We start from the raw sequence: 21832 nt of genomic DNA, 5'->3' as shown, positions 1-21832 counted from the left end.
GACTGCAGCCTACCAGGCTCCTCCGTCCATGGGATTTTCCAGTCAAGAGTACTGGAGTGGGGTGCCATCACCTGACTGTACATTCCATGGAATTCTCCAGGCCAGAATACTGGAGTGGGTACCTATCCCTTCTCTAGTGGATCTTCCCAACCCAGGGATCGAACCCAGGTCTCCCACATTGCAGGCGGATTCTTTACCCTCGGAGCCACAAGGGAAGCCCAAGAATGCTGGAGTGAGTAGTCTATTCTTTCTCCAGTGGATCTTCTCCACCCAGGAATCGAACCGGGACCTCCTGCATTGCAGGCAGATTCTTTACCAACTGAGCTATCAGGGAAGCCCTAGGAACTAAAAACACCAGACAAATCCCAATAGATATGCATGCTACAAAGTGTCTGACCAGTACTCCTCAAAATTGCAAGGTCACTGAAACAAGGAAAGTCAGATGAAGTGTCACAGTCTGGAGAATCCTAAGGAGAGATGACAGTCAAATGTAATGTGGTTCCTTGGGAGGATCCTGGAACAGAGAAAGGACATTGGGTAAAAACTAAGGAAATAAGAATAGAGTATGGACTTCATTTGATATTGTGTCAAATTTATCAGTACCCCTTCTAAAGTCTCCTCAGCCTTGGCCAGCCTATCTCCTGGCCTAAGAGACTTACTTGGTAGGGTAAGCATCAACCTTAAGAAATCTATACCCTTTATTTCCATGTCCTTTTAAGGCTTTGACTGCTGTTTTTGTCCATTTAGGGCTTCCCAGGTGGCTCGGTCGGTATGAATCTGTTGCAATGTGGGAGACCTGGGTTTAATCCCTGAGTTGGGAAGATCCCCTGGAGGAGGGCATGGCAATCCACTCCAGTATTCTTGTCTGAAGAATCCCCATGGACAGAGGAGCCTGGCAGGCTGCAGTCCATGGGTCTCAAAGAGTCAGAGACAACTGAGCAATAAACACAACACAGCACTTGTCCATTTATCATCAAGACCAGCAGGGGAATCAGTAATGTAAAGGAAACACAGTAGAAGTAAACCAGAAACTAATGTTACCAATTACTTATGAGGGGTAGATGGGACAGAGATAAAAAGAAGGGGAGAGTGGGAAGTGGGTAGAATGGATGAGGGAGTGACTGAGACCTCTGTGAGTATGTTGTTGTTGTCAGTCGCTCGGCTGTGTCAACTCTTTGCAGTGCCATGGACTGCAACATGCCAGGCTTCCCTGTCCTTCACTGTCTCCTGGAGCTTGCTCAAACTCACGTCCACTGAGTCGATGATGCCATCCAACCATCTCATCCTCTTTCACCCCCTTCTCCTCCTGCCCTTAGTCTTTCCCAGCATCAGGGTCTTTTCCAATGAGTTGGCTCTTCATCAGGTGGCCAAAGTATTGGAGCTTCAGCTTCAGCATCAGCCCTTCCAATGAATATTCAGTACTGATTTCCTTTAGGATTGACTGGTTCGATCTGTGAGTATCCTTTTTGTACAGCTCTGACTCTGAGAATTGAGGTGTGGTTTCACAAACCCCAGGAACAAATAATTAACATCAGCCAAGATGTGGGGAGAACCCAAAATGCAATACAAATAATAACCAATAACCTAACTGTACTGCAAATGAACAATATAACCACACTATGGCAAAGAAAGGAACTAACCTGAATCGCTTCAGAATGTAATATTTTGAATGGGTAGCAAAATACAAAAAGAACTGTACACAAACAATACACACTAGTTACTAGGTTATTCAAAGGAGTATAGGTTAGAAATTCTGAAACTATTTTATGTATGTGCTGTGTGTTAGTTGCTCAGTCATGTCTGATTCTTTGTGACCCCATAGACTGTAGCCCACTAGGCTTCCCAACCCAGGGGTCAAACCTGCATCTCCTGTGCCTCCTGAATTACAGGCAGGTTCTTTACCATCTGAGCCACCAAGGAAGCCCCGTGTAAGTGCTGCTGCTGCTGCTAAGTCATTTCAGTTGTGTCCAACTCTGTGCAAGCCCATAGATGGCAGCCCACCAGACTCCTCTGTCCCTGGGATTCTCCAGGCAAGAATACTGGAGTGGGTTACCATTTTCTTCTCCAGGGGATCTTCCCAACCCAGGGATCGAACCCGGGTCTTCCGCACTGGAGGCAGACGCTTTAACCTCTGAGCCACCAGGGAAGCCCAATGTAAGTGCTACTGCTAAGTCGCTTCAGTCGTGTCTGACTCTGTGCGACCCCATAGACAGCAGCCCACCAGGCTCCCCCATCTCTGGGATTCTCCAGGCAAAGAACACTGGAGTGGTTCGCCATTTCCTTCTCCAATGCATGAAAGTGAAAAGTGAAAGTGAAGTCGTTCAGTCATGTCCGACTCTTAGCAACCCCATGGACTGCTGCCTTCCAGGATCCTCCATCCATGGGATTTTCCAGGCAAGAGTATTGGAGTGGGGTGCCATTGCCTTCTCCGATGTAAGTGCTAGGATTGAGCAATTAAGTAAATATATTTGGAGAATGAGAGCAAGTTTCTCACTTTGAGAAAGGAGTTACAAATAGGAAAAGAGCAAGACTACAATGAACCCTGTATTTTTGGATTGGAATCAGAGGTTATCAGAATGAATTCATGATTTGTTGTATATTCATTGATTGATAGATATAGAAATAAATACACATATATGTGTAGGCATGTGTGAGAGAATATATATATTCTCTCTCTCCCTATCTGTTGTTGTTCAGTCGTTCAGTTGCATCCAACTCTTTGTGACGCCATGGACTGCAGCATGCCAGGCCTCCCTGTCCATCACCAACTCCCAGAGCTTGCTCAACCTCATGTCCATTGAGTCAGTGATGCCATCCAATCATCTCATCTTCTGTTGGCCCCTTCTCCTCCTGCCTTCAATCTTGCCCAGCATCAGGATCTTTTCTAATGAGTCAGTTCTTTCCATGAGGTGGCCAAAATATTGGAGTTTCAGCTTCAGCATTAGTCCTTCCAATGAATATTCAGGACTGATTTCCTTTATGATTGATTGGTTTGGTCTCCTTGCAGCCTAAGGGACTCTCAAGAGTCTTCTCCAACACCACAGTTCAAATGTATCACTTCTTTGGCGCTCAGCTTTTTTTATGGTCAAACTCTCACATCCATATGTGAATACTGGAAAAACCATTGCTTTGACTATACGGACCTTTGTTGGCCAAGTAATATCTCTGCTTTTTAATATACTGCCTAGGTTTGTCATAGCTTTTCTTCCAAGGAGCAAGCATCTTTTAATTTCATGGCTGCAGTCACCATCTGCAGTGATTTTGGAGCCCAAGAAAATAAAGTCTGTCACTGTTTCCATTGTTTCCCCATCTATTTGCCATGAAGTGATGGGACCAGATGCCGTGAACTTTTTTGAATGTTGAGTTTTAAGCCAGCTTTTTCATTCCCCTCTTTCACTTTCATCAGGAGGTACTTTATTTTCTGCCATAAGGGTGGTGTCATCTGCATATCTGAGGTTATTGATATTTCTGGAATTCTCTTGCTTTTTCTACGATCTGGAAGTTCTTGGTTCACGTACTGTTGAAGCCTAGTTTGGAGACTTTTGAGCATTACTTTGCTAGTGTGTGAAACGCGAGCAATTTTGCGGTAGTTTAAACATTCTTTGGCATTGCCTTTCTTTGAAATTGGAATGAAAACTGACCTTTTCCAGTCTTCTGGCCACTGCTGAGTTTCCAAATTTTCTGGCATATTGACTGCAGCACTTTCACAGCATTATCTTTTAGGACTTGAAATACCCCAGCTGGAATTCCATCACCTCCACTAGCTTTGTTCGTAGTGATGCTTCCTAAGGCCCTCTTGACTTCACACTCCAGGATATCTGGCTCTAGGTGAGTGATCACATCATGTGATATACATATATACATATATTCTCCTAGAAGTGTGTGGTATACTGTTTGACCCAGCCATTCCAATTTAGTCATTTATTCCAAGAAGATCATCATATGTACATGCAAAAATATAAGGAATTACATTGTATCATTATTTACAATAAGCAGAGAAAGAGAGAGAATTTATCTAAATGTACATCTGAATGAGTCCCAGCGAGTGGTGACCCCAGTTCTCAAAATCAACAAAAAGGAATGAAGCAACGGAAGAAAAGACATGTCTAACATGGATTATTGACTGAAAGTAACAGGATTATAACTGGCACTATTATTGGATTTTTTGGGTAACCTTTCTTTTTTTTTTTTTTTTGTCTTCTTATCCCTTGAGGAACTGAATGCCTGTTTGTATGGATTGCACTGTAATTTGACCATTAGGGCAGAGAATTCTATCCATCCCACCTGATCTCAGGTGTTGATGAAAAATGTACTCCTGTAGGCTTCCTTGTGGTTGAAGAAAACCAAGATTAATGACTTGTGTTCTCCCTTTTAAAAGTTTGCTTATCTTACACAAACTTAGCTTTGGAATATCTATCTATATATATACATATATGTGAATATTCATTCATGAATATATATATTCATTCTCAGACTCTCAAGATTTGTACACTTCTAAGTTGGGCTTCCCTGGTGGCTCAGATGGTAAAGAATCTGCCTGCAATGAGGGAGACATGGGTTCAACACCCAGGTCGGGAAGATCCCCTGGAGAAGGAAATGGCAACCCACTCCAGTATTCTTGCCTAGAGAATCCCATGGATAGAGGAACCTGGTGGGCACAGTCCCTGAGGTCGCAAAGAATCAGACATGACTAAGCAACAAACACACAAATTTAAAAATTGACCTTAAAAAGATCAGTCTCATTAGAGTCATTCTTTTGTATAAACTGATACCAAATTATGCATATTTCTTATTTTTAATAAGGATTTATACAGTGGAATACATATTAAACTGTATATATTTTCATAAGCTTTTTAATTAGAAAAACTGTGAATAACTTTATAGTAGTTACAAAAGCTTATATTTAATAAAGCTCTTTTTATTACTATAAAGCATATAGTTGCATATATTATCTAGAATTTGAATGTTATAGGATTAGAAACTTGTGAAAACCCAGAATTATAAATACTGTAGAAAATCATAAAAAATCACCAATGGATGGAAGCTACCCAAATGTCCATCAGTGGATGAATGGACAAACAACATGTGGTATATATATATAATGGAATACAAGACAGCCTTAAAAAGGAAGGAAAGCCTATAATATACTACATGCTTGAATCTTTCTGTTTTTAATTAAAATGTTTTAATTTTTACACAATTTTTAAAGGTTGCTTTCCATTTACAGTTACTACAAAGTTTTGGTTATATCCTCTGTGTTGTACAATACATCCCTGAGCCTATCTTACACCCAAAAGTTTGTATCTCCCTCTCCTTCACCCCTATATTGCCCCTTCCCCCACCTCTGGTAACCACTAGTTTTTTCTCTATCTCTGTAAGTCTACATCTGTTTTGTTGTATTTTTTAGAGTCCACATAAGTGATACCATACAATATTTGCCTTTCTCTGACTTCTTTCACTTGGCATAATGCCCTCCAAGTTCATCCATGTTGTTGCAAATGGCAAAACTTTTTTATGGCCAAGTAGTATTCCAATTCCCCCAGTAGCTCAGCAGTAAAGAATCCGCCTGCAATGCAGGAAGCGTAAGAGATGTGGGTTCGATCCCTGGGTCAGGAAGATCCCCTAGAGGAGGGCATGGCAACCCACATCAGTGTTCTTGCCTGGCGAATTCCATGGACAGAGGAACCTGGCGGGTTATGTATGGTCCATAGCGTTGCAAAGAGTTGAACACAGCTGAAGCGACTTAGTATGCATACAGTTTTCCAATAGGTGTGTGTATGTGTGTGTGTATATATATACCACAGCTTCTTTAACCATTCACCTGTTAATGGACACTTAGGTTGTTTTTGTGTCTTGGCAATTAAAAGTAATGCTTCTATGAACACTGGGTGCATGTATCTTTTTGAATTAGTGGGTTTTTTTCAGACATATACATACCCAGGAGTGGAATCCCTGGGTCATATGGTAGTTCTATTTTTAGTTCTTTAAGAAGTCTCCATACTGTTTTCCACAGTGGCTATACTAATTTATATTCCCATCGACAATGTATTCCCTTTCTTCGCTTTCTCCACATCTTCACTGATATTTGTTGCTCTTAGCCATTCTGACAGGTATGAGCTGAAATTGTGTATGGTTTTGATATGCATCTTCCTGATAATTAGTAATGTTAAACATCTTTTCTTGTGCCTGTTGGTCATTTGCATTTCCTGTTTAGAAAAATGTCTTTTCAGTTCTTCTGCCCTTATTTAAATTGGGTCATTTTTTGATGTTGAGTTGTACGAGCTGTTTATATATATTTGATATTAATTCCTTTTCAGCCATATCATTTGCAAATATTTTCTCTCTTTCAGTAAATTTCTTTTCATTTTGTTGGTGGTTTCCTTTGCCGTGCAAAAACTTTCAAGTTTAATTATATCCCATTTATTTTTGCTTTTATTTCTTTGACTTTAGGAGATGGACACAAATTGGTTCAATTTATTGCAAAGAATGTCTTGCCTAAGTTTTCTTCTAGGAGTGTTATAGTATCTGGTCTTACATTTAGGTCTTTAAGCCATTCTAAGCTTATTTTTGTGTACAATGTTAGATCAAATTCTAATTTCATTCTTTTACATGTAACTTTTCAGTTTTCCCAGCACCACTTATATAGAAGATACTGTCTTTTACCCATTACATATTCTTGCCTCTTATGCTGTAGATTAACTGACTGTAACAGAGTGGGTTTATTTCTGGGTTTTCTGTCTTGTTGCATTGATCTATGTGTCTGTTTTCATGCCAGCACCATACTGTTTTGATCACTGTAGCTTTGCAGTACAATCTGAGGTCAGGAAACATGATTCCTCCAGCTCTGTTCTTCTTTCTGAAGATTGTTTCTGCTATTTGGAGTCTTTTGTGTTTCCATACAAATTTTAAAATTACTTGTTCTAGTTCTGTGAAAAATCCCATAGGTATTTCGATAGCGGTTGCACTGAATCTGTAGATTGCCCTGAGTGGTGGTGGTGGTGGTGGTGGTGGTTTAGTTGCTAAGCTGTATCCGACTCTTTGTGACCCCATGGACTGTAGCCCACCAGGCTCCTCTGTCCATAGAATTTTCCCAGGCAAGAATCCTGGGGTGGGTTGCCATTTCCTTCTCCAGGGGATCTTCCCAACCCAGGGATCAAACCCAGGTCTCCTGCATTGCAAGTGGATTCTTTACCAACTGAGCCACCAGGGCCTTGGGTAGCAGGGTCATTTTAACAATATTGGTTATTCCAATCCAAAAACACAGTGTATCTTTCCATCTGTTTGTGTCTTATTCAATTTCTTTCATCAGTGTCTTATAGTTTTCAGAGTACACATCTTTTGCCTCTCTAGGTAGGTTTATACCTAGCTATTTTATTCTTTTTGAGGTGGTAATAAATGGCATTTTTTCCTTAATTTCTTTCTGATATTTCATTGTTAGTGCATAGAAATGCAATAGATTTCTGTATATGAACTTTGTATCCTGTGGCTTTACCAAATTCATTGATGATCTCTGGTAGCTTTCTGGTGGCATCCTTAGGATTTTCTGTGTATAATATCATGACATCTACAAACAGTAACAGTTTTACTTCTTTCTTTTCAAGTTGGACTCTTTCTATTTCTTTTTCTTCTCTGAATGTTGTGACTAGGACTTCCAAAACCATATTGAATAAAAGTGGGTGAGAGTGGGCACTCTTGTCTTACTCCTAATCTTGAGGGAATGCTTTCAGCTTTTCGCCATTGAGTATGACATTAGCTATGGGTTTATCAGAGAGTAGGACATTAGCTATGGGTTTATCATATATGGCCTTTATTATGTTGAGGTATGTTCCCTCCATGCCCACTTTCTGGAGAGTTTTCATCATCAGTTCAGTTCAGTTCAGTCACTCAGTCGTGTCTGACTCTTTGCGACACCATGAATCGCAGCACGCCAGGCCTCCCTGTCCATCACCAACTCCCGGAGTTCACTCAGACTCACATCCATAGAGTCAGTGATGCCATCCAGCCATCTCATCCTCTGTCGTCCCCTTCTCCTCCTGCCCCCAATCCCTCCCAGCATCAGAGTCTTTTCCAATGAGTCAACTCTTCACATGAAGTGGCCAAAGTACTGGAGTTTCAGCTTTAGCATCATTCCTTCCAAAGAAATCCCAGGGCTGATCTCCTTCAGAATGGACTGGTTGGATCTCCTTGCAGTCCAATGGACTCTCAAGAGTCTTCTCCAACACCACAGTTCAAAAGCATCAATTCTTCGGCGCTTAGCTTTCTTCACAGTCCAACTCTCATATCCATAATGGATGTTAAATGGTTACCAAAAGTTTTTTCTGTATCTATTGATATGATTATAAGGGTTTTATTCTTCAATTTGTTATTATGGTATAACACACTGATTGAGTGATTTGCAGATATTGAATCTCTGGAATAAATCCCATTTGATCATGGCATATGATCCTTCTTAATATGCTGCTGGATTTGGTTTGTTAATATTTTGCTGAGAATTTTTGCATCTATGTTCATCAATGATACTGGCTTTACTGGCCTGTAATTTTTTTGTGCGTGTGATAGCTTTGTCTAGTTTTGTTATCAGGGTGATTGTGATCTCTAGAATGAGTTCAGAAGTGTTCCTTCCTCTTACATGCATAAATATTGAAGACATTATGCCAAGTGAAATTAGCCAGTCAAGGAAAAATACTATACAATGCTGTATAAAGGACAAGTAGTACACAATTCCATTATATGAAGTATCTAAAGTAGTCAAATTTATAGATATGGGAAGTAGAATGGTGGTTACCAGGAGCTAAGGATAAGAAGCCAAGAGGAACTATTGTTTAATGGATATAGAGTTCCAGTTTTGCAAGAGAAAACATTCCAGAGATCTGTTTCACAGCATTATAAATATACTTAACACTACTGAACTGTACTTTTAAAAATGTACAGTTAAGAGGATACATTAAATGATATGTGAGTTTTTTGTGCTTTATTATTCAGTCGTGTCCAACTCTTTGTGACCCCATGGACCCAGCCTGACAGGCTCCTCTGTCCATGGAATTTTTCAGGCAAGAACACTGGAGTGGGTTACCATTTCCTACTCCAGGGGATCTTGCCAACCCAGGGATGAAACCTGTGTCTCTTGTGTCTCTTGCGTTGGCAGGTGGATTCTTTATGACCGTGCCACCTGGGAAGCCCCGTGTGATTTTTTACCATAATATAAACAAACAATACTCTTTAGTTTTAAAAAAAAAACAAAACAGATGATGCTGAGCTCTCGAGCTAATAGAGGAGATATGTATTCATTGATTTCAATATCTACATCTTATCTGCTATGTGCCAGGCACTTTGCTTAATGTTGGGGTTAGATGGTGATTAAGAAATGATCTCTGCTCTCAAGAGTTTTCAGCCCAGATGGAGACAGAGAGAAATAAACAGTGTGACATGGGCTCCACATAGTATAGGTGCCAAGGAAACACAAAGTAAGGGAGCTTCCTCTGGGCTTGGAGTGGTGGTCAGGAAAGCCTTCCCATCTTCTTTCCTGAGTAATGAAGTAATGGAGTAATGAAGGTAAGTATGCATTAGCCATGCAAATGTGCAGAAGGAAAGAATAGGTGAAGGCATAGTGAGGAAGCCAGGGACAGTGAGAAGCATGGTGTGACCAGAGTTTAGGGTTGGAGAAGGCTGAGGAGACTGAAAATGGCGGCCTCCTGAAGGAGTTTGGATCTCATCTTGAGATCAGTAAGAAGCCAGGAAAGCTTTTTAAGGAGGGGAATCATGTGTTCAAATTGGCATCTTAAAAGGATTATTCTGGCAGCTACAGTGAGAAACAGATTGATGAGGAACAAGACCAGAGGCAAGAATATTAGCAAAGATTTAACAATAAGGAAGTGACAGGTGACCTTTGAGTAGAATGAGAAATGAGTGGGAGGAGAACAAATGATGAGTTTGCACAACTTTTTCTAGAAATGTGGCTTTGAACAAGAAGAGATAGCAAGGCAGCTGCAAGGAAATATGGAGTGAAAGTGTGTGTGTGTGTGTGTGTGTGTGTGTGTGTGTGTGTGTTAAAGTGAGAGAGAGATAGGCATGTTTAAACACAGGGCAAAAAGGAGCTATTCCCTAAGGGCATGGGAGGGGTGGGACCAGATCTCACTAAATAGAGCTTGGTAGAAAGAGGGTGGGGCTCTCTCTCCATTTTAATATCCCATGTTATGGTTTGTTTTTATTCTGGAACAAAGATGGGAAGTTCATCCTGGAGGAATAAATGGAGGGATGGTTTAGGTATACAACTAGAGCTAAGAAGAATAGGAAAGAGAACTGACTCTGGAAAAGTGAGACTTGAGAGCAACATGGGGCCCAGCAGATGCTGAAGATCATAATTCTGTTCATTGTGTTTTATGGTTGTTTCTATAGAACATAAAACTAAAGATATTTCTCTAGAATCTGATCTGTATGCTCTGCCTGACCTCAGCCTGTGTATCTAGACTCAGAGGACCTTAAAGGGTACCCTCTGAATTCACTACAGGCTTGGGGAAAAACACTGAAGAGATACTTGTCTTTACCAGAAATCAAAATATACTATTAAGTTATAGCTATTAGAACAGTGTGATATTGGCCCAAGATTAGACAAAGAACCCCAAAGCAGAAATTTAGAAGAAAGAAAATGTGGCCCTTTAAATTACTGGGGAAAAAAAGGATCAGTCAACAAACAGGAAAGTGACAAGTAGCTATCTGTTAGATGTTTATCACATACTACACATGAATTTTTGGTTGAATTAGGGATTATATATATATATATATATATACATACATATATATATATATATATGAAATTCTGGATGAATTAATCTGCCTGCAATGAGGCAGAGCTAAATTCAATGCCTGGGTCAGGAAGATCTCCTGGACAAGGGAATGGCAACCCACTCCAGTATTCTTGCCTGGATAATTCCAGAGATAGAGGAGCCTGGTGAGCTACAGTTCATGGGGTCACAAAGAGTCAGACACACACACTCACACACTCACACACACACACACACACACACATATATTTCCAAATCATTAAAGGAAAATATTTCTATACATGGATTGCACAAGTTTCCTAAATAATTCATAAGACCTGGAATCCAAAGAAGAAAATATAAACAGATTTGACTATATACAAATAAAAAAGCAAAACATAAAATATCTTGTATGACAGAAAAAAAAACAGAAAAGAAAAAAAGGAAAAGTTTAAATAAGTAAAGGATAAGCTACAAACTGGGAGGAAATATTTGTAACTATATGAGTTTCTACAGATCAAAATGTACTCTCTGCATTTGTCACAGTTCTCATAAATTGTATTTACATATGTGTTGATTTATTTTCAGATTCTCTGTTCTCTTCCATTAGTCTGTTTGTTTTACCCTTGTGCTAATGTGATCACTGTCATACTATGGTAAAATAATCAGTTTTTACATCTAGTAATATAAATTCTCCAAAATCATTCTTCAAAATACAAAATGAAAAATTGGTGATAATATTCTTTTTCTTAAATTTGATGGCTACACACTCTGATACTTGTTATAGTAGTTGTTACTTATAACTCATATTTCACAAATATTAATTTATAGCTGCTTAATACTTCAGAACACTTAATGGAAAAAACCTTTTATGTGCTTAATATAGTAATAGCATTAAATTTTATAGAGTCAAAAATTAAAAACAAAAGGGAAAAATGTAAAAAACCACATTTTAGTAGAATAATTTAATATACCTTTATTCTTTGACAGACCAAGAAAAAATACATGGAATTGAACAGGCACAGATGGTAAAATAGCAAACAAAAACTCCAAAAAAGCTAGTATAAATACATTCAAAGAATGAAAAAAAAATCATGCTGTAATAATTAAAGAAAAAGATACTATTGTCTCATCAAATAGAGAACACTGACAAAGAGATAACATTACTTAAACAGCAACACAGAAATCCTGGAGTTGAAAAGTACAATACTCAAAAGTAAAAGTTTCACTAGAGCGATTCAACAAAAGATGTAAGCTGGGAGAATTAAAATCAGTGAAACTTAAGATGGGTCAGTATTGACTATCCTATCAGAAATACAAAGTAGAAATAAAGAAAGAAAAAATTGACAGAGCCTCAGAAAAACGTGAGCCACCTTTATAAGCATATATATACATACATAAAGGAATTCACAGAAATAAAGGAGAGAGAAACAAGCATTAAAAGTACTCAAAGAGACAATGGCTGAAATTTTCCAAATATGATGAAAAACATTAACCTATATTGCCAAGAAACTCAACCAACTCCAAGCATGATAAACAAAGAGATTCACATCCAGACATATCAGAGGTAAAATGTTTCGAGGCAAAGGCAAAGATAAAACCATGAAAGCGCCAAAAGAAAACAACTCATCACACGCAGACTCCCTAGTAAGATTAACAGCAGACTTTTCGTAAGAAGCAATGGAGAACAAAAGGCACTGGGATGATATATTCAAAGTGCTGAAAGTAAAATATTGTCAAACACGAGTCTTATACCCAGTAAAATTATCTCTACAAAAATGAAAATAAAAGAAAGACATTCCCAGGTAAACAAGCCTAAAAGAATTTATTGATAGCACACCTGTATGACAAGAAATATTCAGGCAGAAAGCAAGTGACTGCAGACAGTAATTTGAAAACACACACATGCACACATACACACACTCAGAGAGCACTGGTAAAGGTAAGTATGAGGCAGTTGTAAAATAATACATAATTGTATATTTCTTCTCCTGTATTCCCTAAACTGAATTATAAAACTATGGTATATGGTCGTGTTGTTGAGTTTATAACATATAGACATACACCATATTTGACAATAACATTACCTAGAAGGAAGGTGGGAGCAAACCTATATTGGGGTAAGGAAGGCATAAAGGTGATAACTCAAATCTACAGTAATAGATGAAGAGAAAAGAAAGGGTAAGAAGGTAATATAAAAACTCTATAAATATATATTTGCTTTCCTTTCTTTTCTGTTTCTTTAAAACACATGATACTACATAAAATCAATTATAATTATGTATTGTTGGGTTTTAACATATAAAGTGTAAAAAATTAATATTCAGAAAACTCAATTACATAGAGTCAGGAGACCAGTAGGGGGAGCTCTCATGTCCTGTGACAATAGCAGAACTCAACAGGAAGAAGACTCCTTCTTTCCTGGCAAGGACTCAGCCAACAGAAAGTCATGGACTCTACTTACAAGTGCCCTGCCAACTTCCTCTACCCCTCGACCCTCCCCCCCATAAAAATGTTCTCCTTTCCTTGCTGTGTGGGGACTTGCATGTGGCTTCCCATGGCTACAGACCCCAAATTTCAATTCTCTGCCAATCTCAAATAAATCCGTCTTTGCTGAAGAAATTTCTAGTAGCCTATTTGTTTCAGGTCAACAAAAGACATAAACTTTATAACAATAATAGCATACAGAAGAGGTGGAATGGAGCTTTTTAGGAGTAAAGTTTCTATGTTTCACTGTAACTAAGTCATTATAAATCTGAAGTAGATTTTGATCAGGTAAAATTTAAGAGTATAGTGATTTCTGTACAACTCTGAATATATCAAGAAATACTGAATTGTCTACCTTAAATCTGTGAATTGTATGGTATGTAAATTATACCTCAATAAATGTGTCATTTAAAAAGACATGGAAGATCTGAATAATAACATATAACTGCAATCTAATAGATGAAACATATCAATGCTCTGATGGCCAAAGTACATGCAATCTTTCCAAATACCCAGGGAATAGTCACACACACACACAAAAGAAGTTTACATTAGGCAATAAAAACAATGTGAATATATTCCCCCAAAGCAGAACTTTCACTTATCCACAATGCAATAAAACTAGACGATAAATAAAAAGGATCAACATAATAAACTTATAAATAAAAATAAAATAATTTTTAAAACATTTTGAATATAATAAATCTTTGGAATAATAAAAATGGCAATTTCCTTATGTTTAAAAAATATTATGAAAACAATATATATTAACTTTTGAGGGGATTTATCTACTCAAGAAAATACAGTTTTAAAGGCTTTGTTTTTGGTATTTTTTTGGCTACAAGAGATCTTTGTTCCCCCATCAGGGATCAAACCTGCGCCCCCTGCTTTGGAGGCTTGGAGTCTTATCTTCTGGACCGTCAAGGAAGTCCCTAAAGACTTGTATTATTGGAAAAGAATAAAGGAGCAATCATTTAGTTTGGGGAAGTAGATGGGGGATTTCTTTATCTGAAATCCTATATTTAGGAAGTTGCTCATGGAATCCAAGGTAATCATAACATGGAAATATTCATGGTCATGGTAAAAGGATTGGCCATGGTTAACATAAACTCATATTTCCTGACCCAACAGGAGAGCCATTTTGCCCTTCATGTTACCATTTTGAGCCATCAGTCTCTTTGTGGCAAAGGAATGGGATACACATACAACAGATCACCACAAAATGAGATTGAAAAAAAAAACCAGCCCAGATTCCTCACAGTCTGTGTAAGACATATTGATTGCTTGTATCACAAGCAAAGCCATTGTTAGAGGTGGATGGGGCACGATTCAGACAGGTCAACAACTGAGGAAGGAAATCGATGGCTAAAGGATACTGACGTGAAAAAGAATGAGCTAAATAGCAAAGGGAGGCTCTTGGGATAATTAATAAAGTCACCTTCTTTGTCCTCACACTGTGACAGTCTAAAGGGAAATCCACCGAGGATGAGCACACACAATAAACAGAACCTCCCCCAACATCACCTGATTCATTCTTTGTTCATATTTAAGAATTGCCCACGATTGGCAGTGAAGCCCATTTTCTGAAACACAAAATAAAACCTTTTGTAATGCTTATTCAATTTTCAAGGCAAAGCCCTCATCTCATATATTTTCACTATACTATGAAATTTTGGCTCCTGTTTTAAATGGATTCACTCCAATTCCCCTTCATTTACTTTTAGTACTATTTTTTCCTAGGATAATGTGGCCTCCCTCTTCCCCCAAATTAACATTTCACCAGCAGTTAGTTCTTTAGTGTGGATATCTTTTTCTGATGGCTGAAAAGGTGAAGGCAAAAAAAAAAACTGGGGGTGCATTTTGGAACTAACGAAACAACTCAGAGATGGAGTTGGTGCTGAAGGAGTCCTCCAGGTAGGGAGCACACAGTGTCAACTTCAGTTTTGCCTGGTGCATCAATGGGGTACTGGAAAACAGAGGATGCCCTAAACAAGAAACAGGCTGTGTTGACAGAGTGCAGTAATACTCAGACATTTGGGCCCAAACACCAATTTCCCTTGAATCGTCAACAAAAACCATATGGAAGTCTTATCTTTTGACCTGCTCTGTTCAGCCACTCGCCTCTCTCTTGCCTCACAAAGGGCGTTCTCCTCTGAAGAAACCAGCTTCTCTTGATCATTGCCAATACCTGTACAGGGCAACAGCACCCGAGCCTCACAGGGATGCTCCCTTGTCTTTTAGAAGCCACTCGAGTCACATGTGGAAGACATCGTTCAGCTGGCCCGCAGTACAGGTGTCCAGACAAGCAGTTTATTCCCTGGAGTGGTGAATTCCAAACTTCTGTATGCAACAAAACAAGCATCTGATGGGGCAGGTGGCATGTCAGGGCGTGTTCTGGCACTTATTTTTGTATTCGTACTCCAGACCTACATACCACTACTCAACCGTGACTCTGATAAGGCTTGTGGTATTTTTTTTTTTAAACGTGGTGTACGACTTCCTTGTGGGTCGAGTGGTTGAGAATCCACCTGCTAATGCAGGGCACATGGGTCTGATCTCCGGTGTGGGAAGATCCCACATGTGAAGGGGCAACTAAGCCCGTGCCCCACAACTACTGAGCCCGAGAGCCTAAAGCCTCTGCTCCACAAGAGAAGCGACCATAATGAGAAGCCGGCACACCACGACTAAAGAAAGCCTATGTGTAATGATGAAGGCCCAGTGCAACCAGAAACACACAGAGAAATAATTTTTTAATGATAAAATATTTTAAAATTAAAATAATAAAGATATAGCGTAATACGTCTTTTTATGGGGAAAAAGAAAGAGTTTGGTCTCAGCAGTGAGGGACATATGGCTGCCACATTTTATTTTTTGCTTCACTACAAGTAACCTGAGTAACTTTTCCAAGAGAAGTTTCAGAATCAATTATTTTTTTCTCTTCTCCTATTTTTTAAAGTTTAGCAATGTGTGGAAAAATTAAGTTTTTAGGTTAAACGTGAGAATGAATTTTAAGCTCTCTGCTCCTTTTTGGATGCACACCCTGAGGCAGTAAATCAACTCCAAGTGGACACCACTGGGTAAGGGTGGTTGTCTCCAGTGCCCGAAGGTGAATGGCCTTCAGCTTCCTATTGATCATGAACTGAAAGAAAACTCACCATCCAGCCTCACTGGGTTTGTTCACCCATGGATTTCTGAGCCACATCATCCCTGGGATCTTTCCCTCATTGCTTTTCCCAGCTGTGGGATTTTCTAATTTATGGTACAAAGCTACTCATGTGATTGGTTAACCTGACCTGTATAGTTTTGCTTCAAGAAATTACCTCAGGATTTTAAGTGTTTTACATCAGATGTTGAATATTTAATGCATGACTAAACTGATGAGTCACTAATAAACACACAAAACTTGATTTCCCTCTGGGAATGCACCATCCCTTTTTGTAATTCACCCCATACATATATCTGTCATGGACTAAAAGGGTGTGTGCAATTATTTCAGTGTGGGAGAATCTCAAGATGATTAGCTACAACCACGGTGTTTTAAAGGTGTGACTGTTGTGGGCACAGCCAGATAATTAATTAGATTTGAACAGTCTGAGTGCCAATGTCTGTCCTTGAAATTAATTGAAGGTCTTCCAAAAAGAAAAAAGGATTACTTATGTCCTTCAGAACATAAATCAAAAAAACTTTAAAATGTTTCAGTAATTCTTAAAATGTCAGGAATTGCCCTAGTTCCCTGTGCTTAAAGGGATTTATTAAGAGTTATTTTCCCATGACAACTTTTAAATGAAAAACTCCAAGCTGAAAAAAAAGGAACTGGGATAATTGGCTTGGATGGATTCAAGTTCCAGTTCTGCACTGTAACTCTGGGTGCAGAGAGTTTAAAGGGGCAGATGTGCTCTGAAAATATACTCTGTGAATTCGTGCATTGCACTACGGAAGGTAATGAACAGTGCTGAGATGTATAGCATTCACCCAGGAAGTGGGTCATCCCAGGCTTCATTCTTTCATGGTTTCAGGACCAGGCACAGTGCTGTGGTTTTGCAGATGAGATCTTGCCTGTGTTCTGAGCCAAAATATAGCCTCTCCCTGCACCATCCCGCAGAGCAAAGCCAGCAGGGCACCCAAAGCCCTGGCATCACCCTTCTCCACACCTCAGCCAGAGCCCCTTCTACCTGGATGGCTCCATGTCTCCCAGGACTCCATGACTCCAGGTGGCTCTTGTGGGATTACTAAGCTTCAGAGTAATGAAGAAAACACCAAAATGTCTCAACTTTATTAGGTAAGCATCAGACACTCTGGGGCAATGGGAAATGGCAACCCACTCCAGTATTCTTGCCTGGAAAATTTCATGAACAGAGCAGCCTGGCAGGCTATACAGCCCATGGGGTCGCAAAGAGTTGGACACCACTGAGCATGCACACAGATACTCTTCAGACTGCAGAGAGATCATCAGAAAACGTAAACAATTTACGGAAAGCAGATTTCACTTTCTGATTCATTGATGATTGTCCCTAGAACCTTTTGTTTGTTTCCATTTTTTTAAACAAACTATATCCAACAATGTGAAATGCAGAGGAAAAGGGTAAAGGAAAAGATACTTTTTTTTTCCAGTAAAGGCCAGACAATAAACTTAGGACTGTATCAAGTACAGTGAGGTTTAATGGGAAGCTCTCATGGGGTCCCAGCTCTGATGGAAGACAAACGTGCTCTCAGGGATGTGCGTCACTTCCTCAACCCTGGAGCAGCCCAATCAGGACGGGGCTGCTTCAGTTTGGCCTCTGTCCACCCTGGTCTTTGCTGCCAGCAGATGGTCCGCCATCCTTGCGTCATTTACTCCATATCCAAGGTCACAGCAACAGGCCTGCAATTGGCCAGAGTGTGGGTCCCACACCTCCCTGCTTCCCCCCATCATTTCAAGCGAGGAAGCACTCACCTCTTCAGCTACCATGGGGACTGGGATGCACAGCGAGGCAGCAACCTATAGTTATATCCCTGTGCACAGATCACATGGTAGGGGAAAAGTCATTTCTCGCGAGAACTGAGATCTGAGTGCAAATAGAAGCTGGGCCAAATCCCAGCCTGGCTGAAAAAGTAGAGGACCAGCCGGTGCTTGGACTGCGGGAGCCCGACCCAGGAGGGCTTCTCCCTCTTCCAAGCTCCCACAGCATCTCTGTGGATTCCACTCACTGGTCACGTCACATCCCATGCCCGGGTTCATGAGTACCTCCCAGCGAGATGGCAAGCTTCTCACAGCCATCTCCCAGGAAGCCTGCACAGCGCTATGAACATAACAGTTACTCAAAACATATGTGTTGACTAAGAATAGTGAAACCAATGACATATGTGAGTATCACATGAAGTCCTATTACACTGTTTTCTGGAGAAATAGCCAAGTGTCGGGATAAACCCCGGGGCTGAGCAAACCCATGTTCTCATCTGAGATCCGTGTGACCTTGAGCTAGTTTTTCTCTCCTTTCTGGGCTTCAGTTTCCTCATCTACGGTCTGGATGATAATACCTACCTTGAAGGATTGTTAGGATAATCAGAGATAGTGCAGGCAAAGCTTTGTGCCTGGCACATAGCAGGCATCCAACATACAAGTTTTAACTAATTGTAATTGGACATGGACTTGTCATGGACTGTTCCTCACACAGATATTTCATGCCTTGATTAAAGACAAATGTGTTGTGCCTTTAAGTTCTTCTTTAGAGAATCTTGGATTAATCGCCAATTTGCTTTACATCATAGAATATGTATGTATTACATGCACACTTTTTTAAAATTTCCGGAATTTTTAGACCTGGATATTAGAAGATCAACATTCATTAATAACTTGTTTTAAATGGTATGATGAAAAGAGATAGGGAAACCCAGTTCTGTGTCTGGAAAATATGTTAACATTTTGGATAACAGCAAAGACCTTGTATTCAAAATTTTTAGTTTGATTTGAGGCAAGAAGGTGAAAAGGCTTGGCACTTGGTTAATTAAGGTGCTGAGTTTTCAAGTTGTCAGCAAGCATTGTACAGTGTACAAGGGACAGTCCTCAGCATTTAGTATATACCAGGGAACAAACCAGAGGGAGAGCTCTCCTTTCTTGGGGTCGTCTTCTAGCAGGGGGAGACAGGCTACCAATAATAGAAAACAGAGCTAAACTGAACACTATATTAAAAGGGGCTAAGCATTGTGGTCCGGGGGACGTGGAGGAGTAAAAGGAGGACTGGGCAAAGGATTGCTTGAGTGCTCAGTCGTGTCCAACTCTTTTGAGACCCCATGGACTGTAGCCTGCTAGGTTCCTCTGTCCATGGAATTTCCAGACAAGAATACTAGAGTGGGTTACCATGCCCTCCTCCAAAGGATTTTCCAAATTCAGAGATCCAACCCTGCAGTGGCAGGCAGATTCTTTACCACAGAGCTATCTGGAAAGCCCTGGGCATAGGATTGAGTATATTTAAATAGCATGGTCAGGGACTTCCCTGATAGTCCAGTGGCTAACACTGTGCACTCCCAATGCAGGGGACCTTGGTCCCTGGTCAGGGAACTGGATTCTACATCCTGCACCTAATCCCCAGTGCAGCCAAATAAATAAATATTCTTAAAAGATAATCAAATAGGATGGTCAGCCTAGACCTGGGTGAGGAGCTCCATGGGAGATCAGACTCTAGAGTCTGAGACAGTAAAAAACCCCAAAATATGCCTTGAGGACAGAATTATCTAGAATAGTTTTCTACAGGTGTCATATTACTCTGAAAACTGCCAGGTTCATTTCTTTTCTCTTAGGACATGCTATTGTAGACATGATCACAGTCGTTCTTTGGGGAAATGTCTTCACCCCTCCTCCCCCCTGCCCCTTTCTTTTTAAGGATTATATATAGGATTTGTGCTCAGAGAGGCAGCCAGATGTATGCTGGGAGAAAAAGTAAGTTCCTTTCTTTTAACAGGGAGATATTTTTTAATTTGAAATTTAAGCAAAACTCACCCAAGCTATATACCAAGTGAATTATTTTTCTTAAAGGAGCCTATCGATCCAAAACAGGTCCAAACAAGAGCCAGTGGGACACACCTGGGAATAGAGTTCGTACCCCTGTGTATGGATTTAGTAACCACCACTCCTCTTTCCAAAAGCTCCCTTGAGCCCTGGCAGGATTTTGCTCTCCTGAGCCTGGAAGAGCAAAAAGAGTCATGGCATCGGGCCAACAAGGCACCAAAGCACCAGAGTAGGAGGAAATCCCCACTTGCAACTACTGGGATATTCATAAAACTGAGATTGTCATGAAAAAATTCTGTTTTTGGTACACAGTTCTCCCAGAATCACATGAGGCACACAGATGCCAGATCTTCAGTGTTCCAAGGATAATTCTTCAGTTGGCTCAATTTTTTTTTTCCTGTTACATCAAAACTAGAGAAATCTAAAGCTGCAGCTTTGAGTGCTCAACTCTGTCCCTTGGGACACGGAAGAGGAGGGGCAACCTGGCTTTTGAGTCTCCATGGTATCCAGGAGGAGAGAGGAGAAAGAGAGGGGTTTGGGAATGGTGACTGCAGACTCAACTAGCTTTGGGGCACTGAATGCCCCTGTTCGGCTAAATAATCAGTTGGGAATAAAGAAATTAAGTCCTTAAGAGGGATCTGTTCTGAAAATTCATTTTTGATCCTGCTGGGATCAAGACAGTGTCTGGGTAAAATGTGCTGGACTCTATTCTTGTTCTGTTCAAGCAAGTTGTTTTCTTTCCTGAATTCCTCCTCAGTTCTATAATAAAAAGCAGTCCCTTATCTGAGCTCCTCTTTCTAAGAATAATCTATGTAATTGTTCTTTTGACCATGGGAAGTTCAGTCTTTGGGGGAAACATTTTCCAAACTGTTGCTCAGGAGCTGGATTACAAATGCTGTCAGCAGCTTGGAGAGCCTAACCCAGATTTGTTATTCGTTACCTCCTACCTGGTGTGGACAGACAATAGGGACCTTGCAATTTTCCTGGCCTAAGTAGTGATTTAAAAATCAATTGCAGACCTGTATCAGACTCGCTTGAGGTGCTTTGCCTTCCTCACTTTTAAACATTTTATTTTGGCTGTAGTGGATCTTTTTTGTGGCCCCCAGGCTTTCTAGTTGAGGGGTACAGGCTTAGTTGCCTGCCTTAGATGCAGGGATCTTAGTTCCCTGACCAGGGATCGAACCTGTGTTCCCTGTAATGGAAGGTGAATTCTTAACCACTCGACTACCAAGGGAGTCCCCGCTTTGCTTTCTTTGATAAACTGAGATACTAAGAAAGGTTGCACAAAGTAAGGACCCAGGTCAAGGAACAGAAGCCCCCCTTCATGGTTTCCTCCCCGCAGTCACTGTTCTAATTCTTCCTCCAGATGCCATGGAGTAGTTTGCCTAGTTCTGAAGTTAATGCAATTCTATAGATTACACAGAATGTACATTTTCATATCTGGCTCCTTTCATTCAACATTGTGTTCATGAGATCCGTGTATGTTGGGAGTAGCAATAGATAGTTGGTTTTTATTTTTCTATAGAATTCTGTTGCATGTCCATACCAAAATTTGGCACTTCCCTAGTGGCTCAGTGGTAAAGAATCTGCCTGCCAATGC

General features: G+C 40.2%; 1 non-coding gene across 1 annotated transcript; it reads right to left on the bottom strand.

Annotated features, from left to right (window-relative positions):
• Positions 1 to 2074: 2074 nt before the first annotated feature.
• TRNAW-CCA (transfer RNA tryptophan (anticodon CCA)) lies at positions 2075 to 2146 on the bottom strand. Its single transcript has one exon. It is a non-coding gene; the product is annotated as a tRNA-Trp (tRNA).
• Positions 2147 to 21832: the final 19686 nt, after the last annotated feature.

This window comes from Bos indicus, chromosome 18 (genome assembly GCF_029378745.1).
Source record: "Bos indicus isolate NIAB-ARS_2022 breed Sahiwal x Tharparkar chromosome 18, NIAB-ARS_B.indTharparkar_mat_pri_1.0, whole genome shotgun sequence".
Lineage (NCBI taxonomy): Eukaryota > Metazoa > Chordata > Mammalia > Artiodactyla > Bovidae > Bos > Bos indicus.
This window is presented reverse-complemented; position numbering and strand designations above follow the sequence as displayed.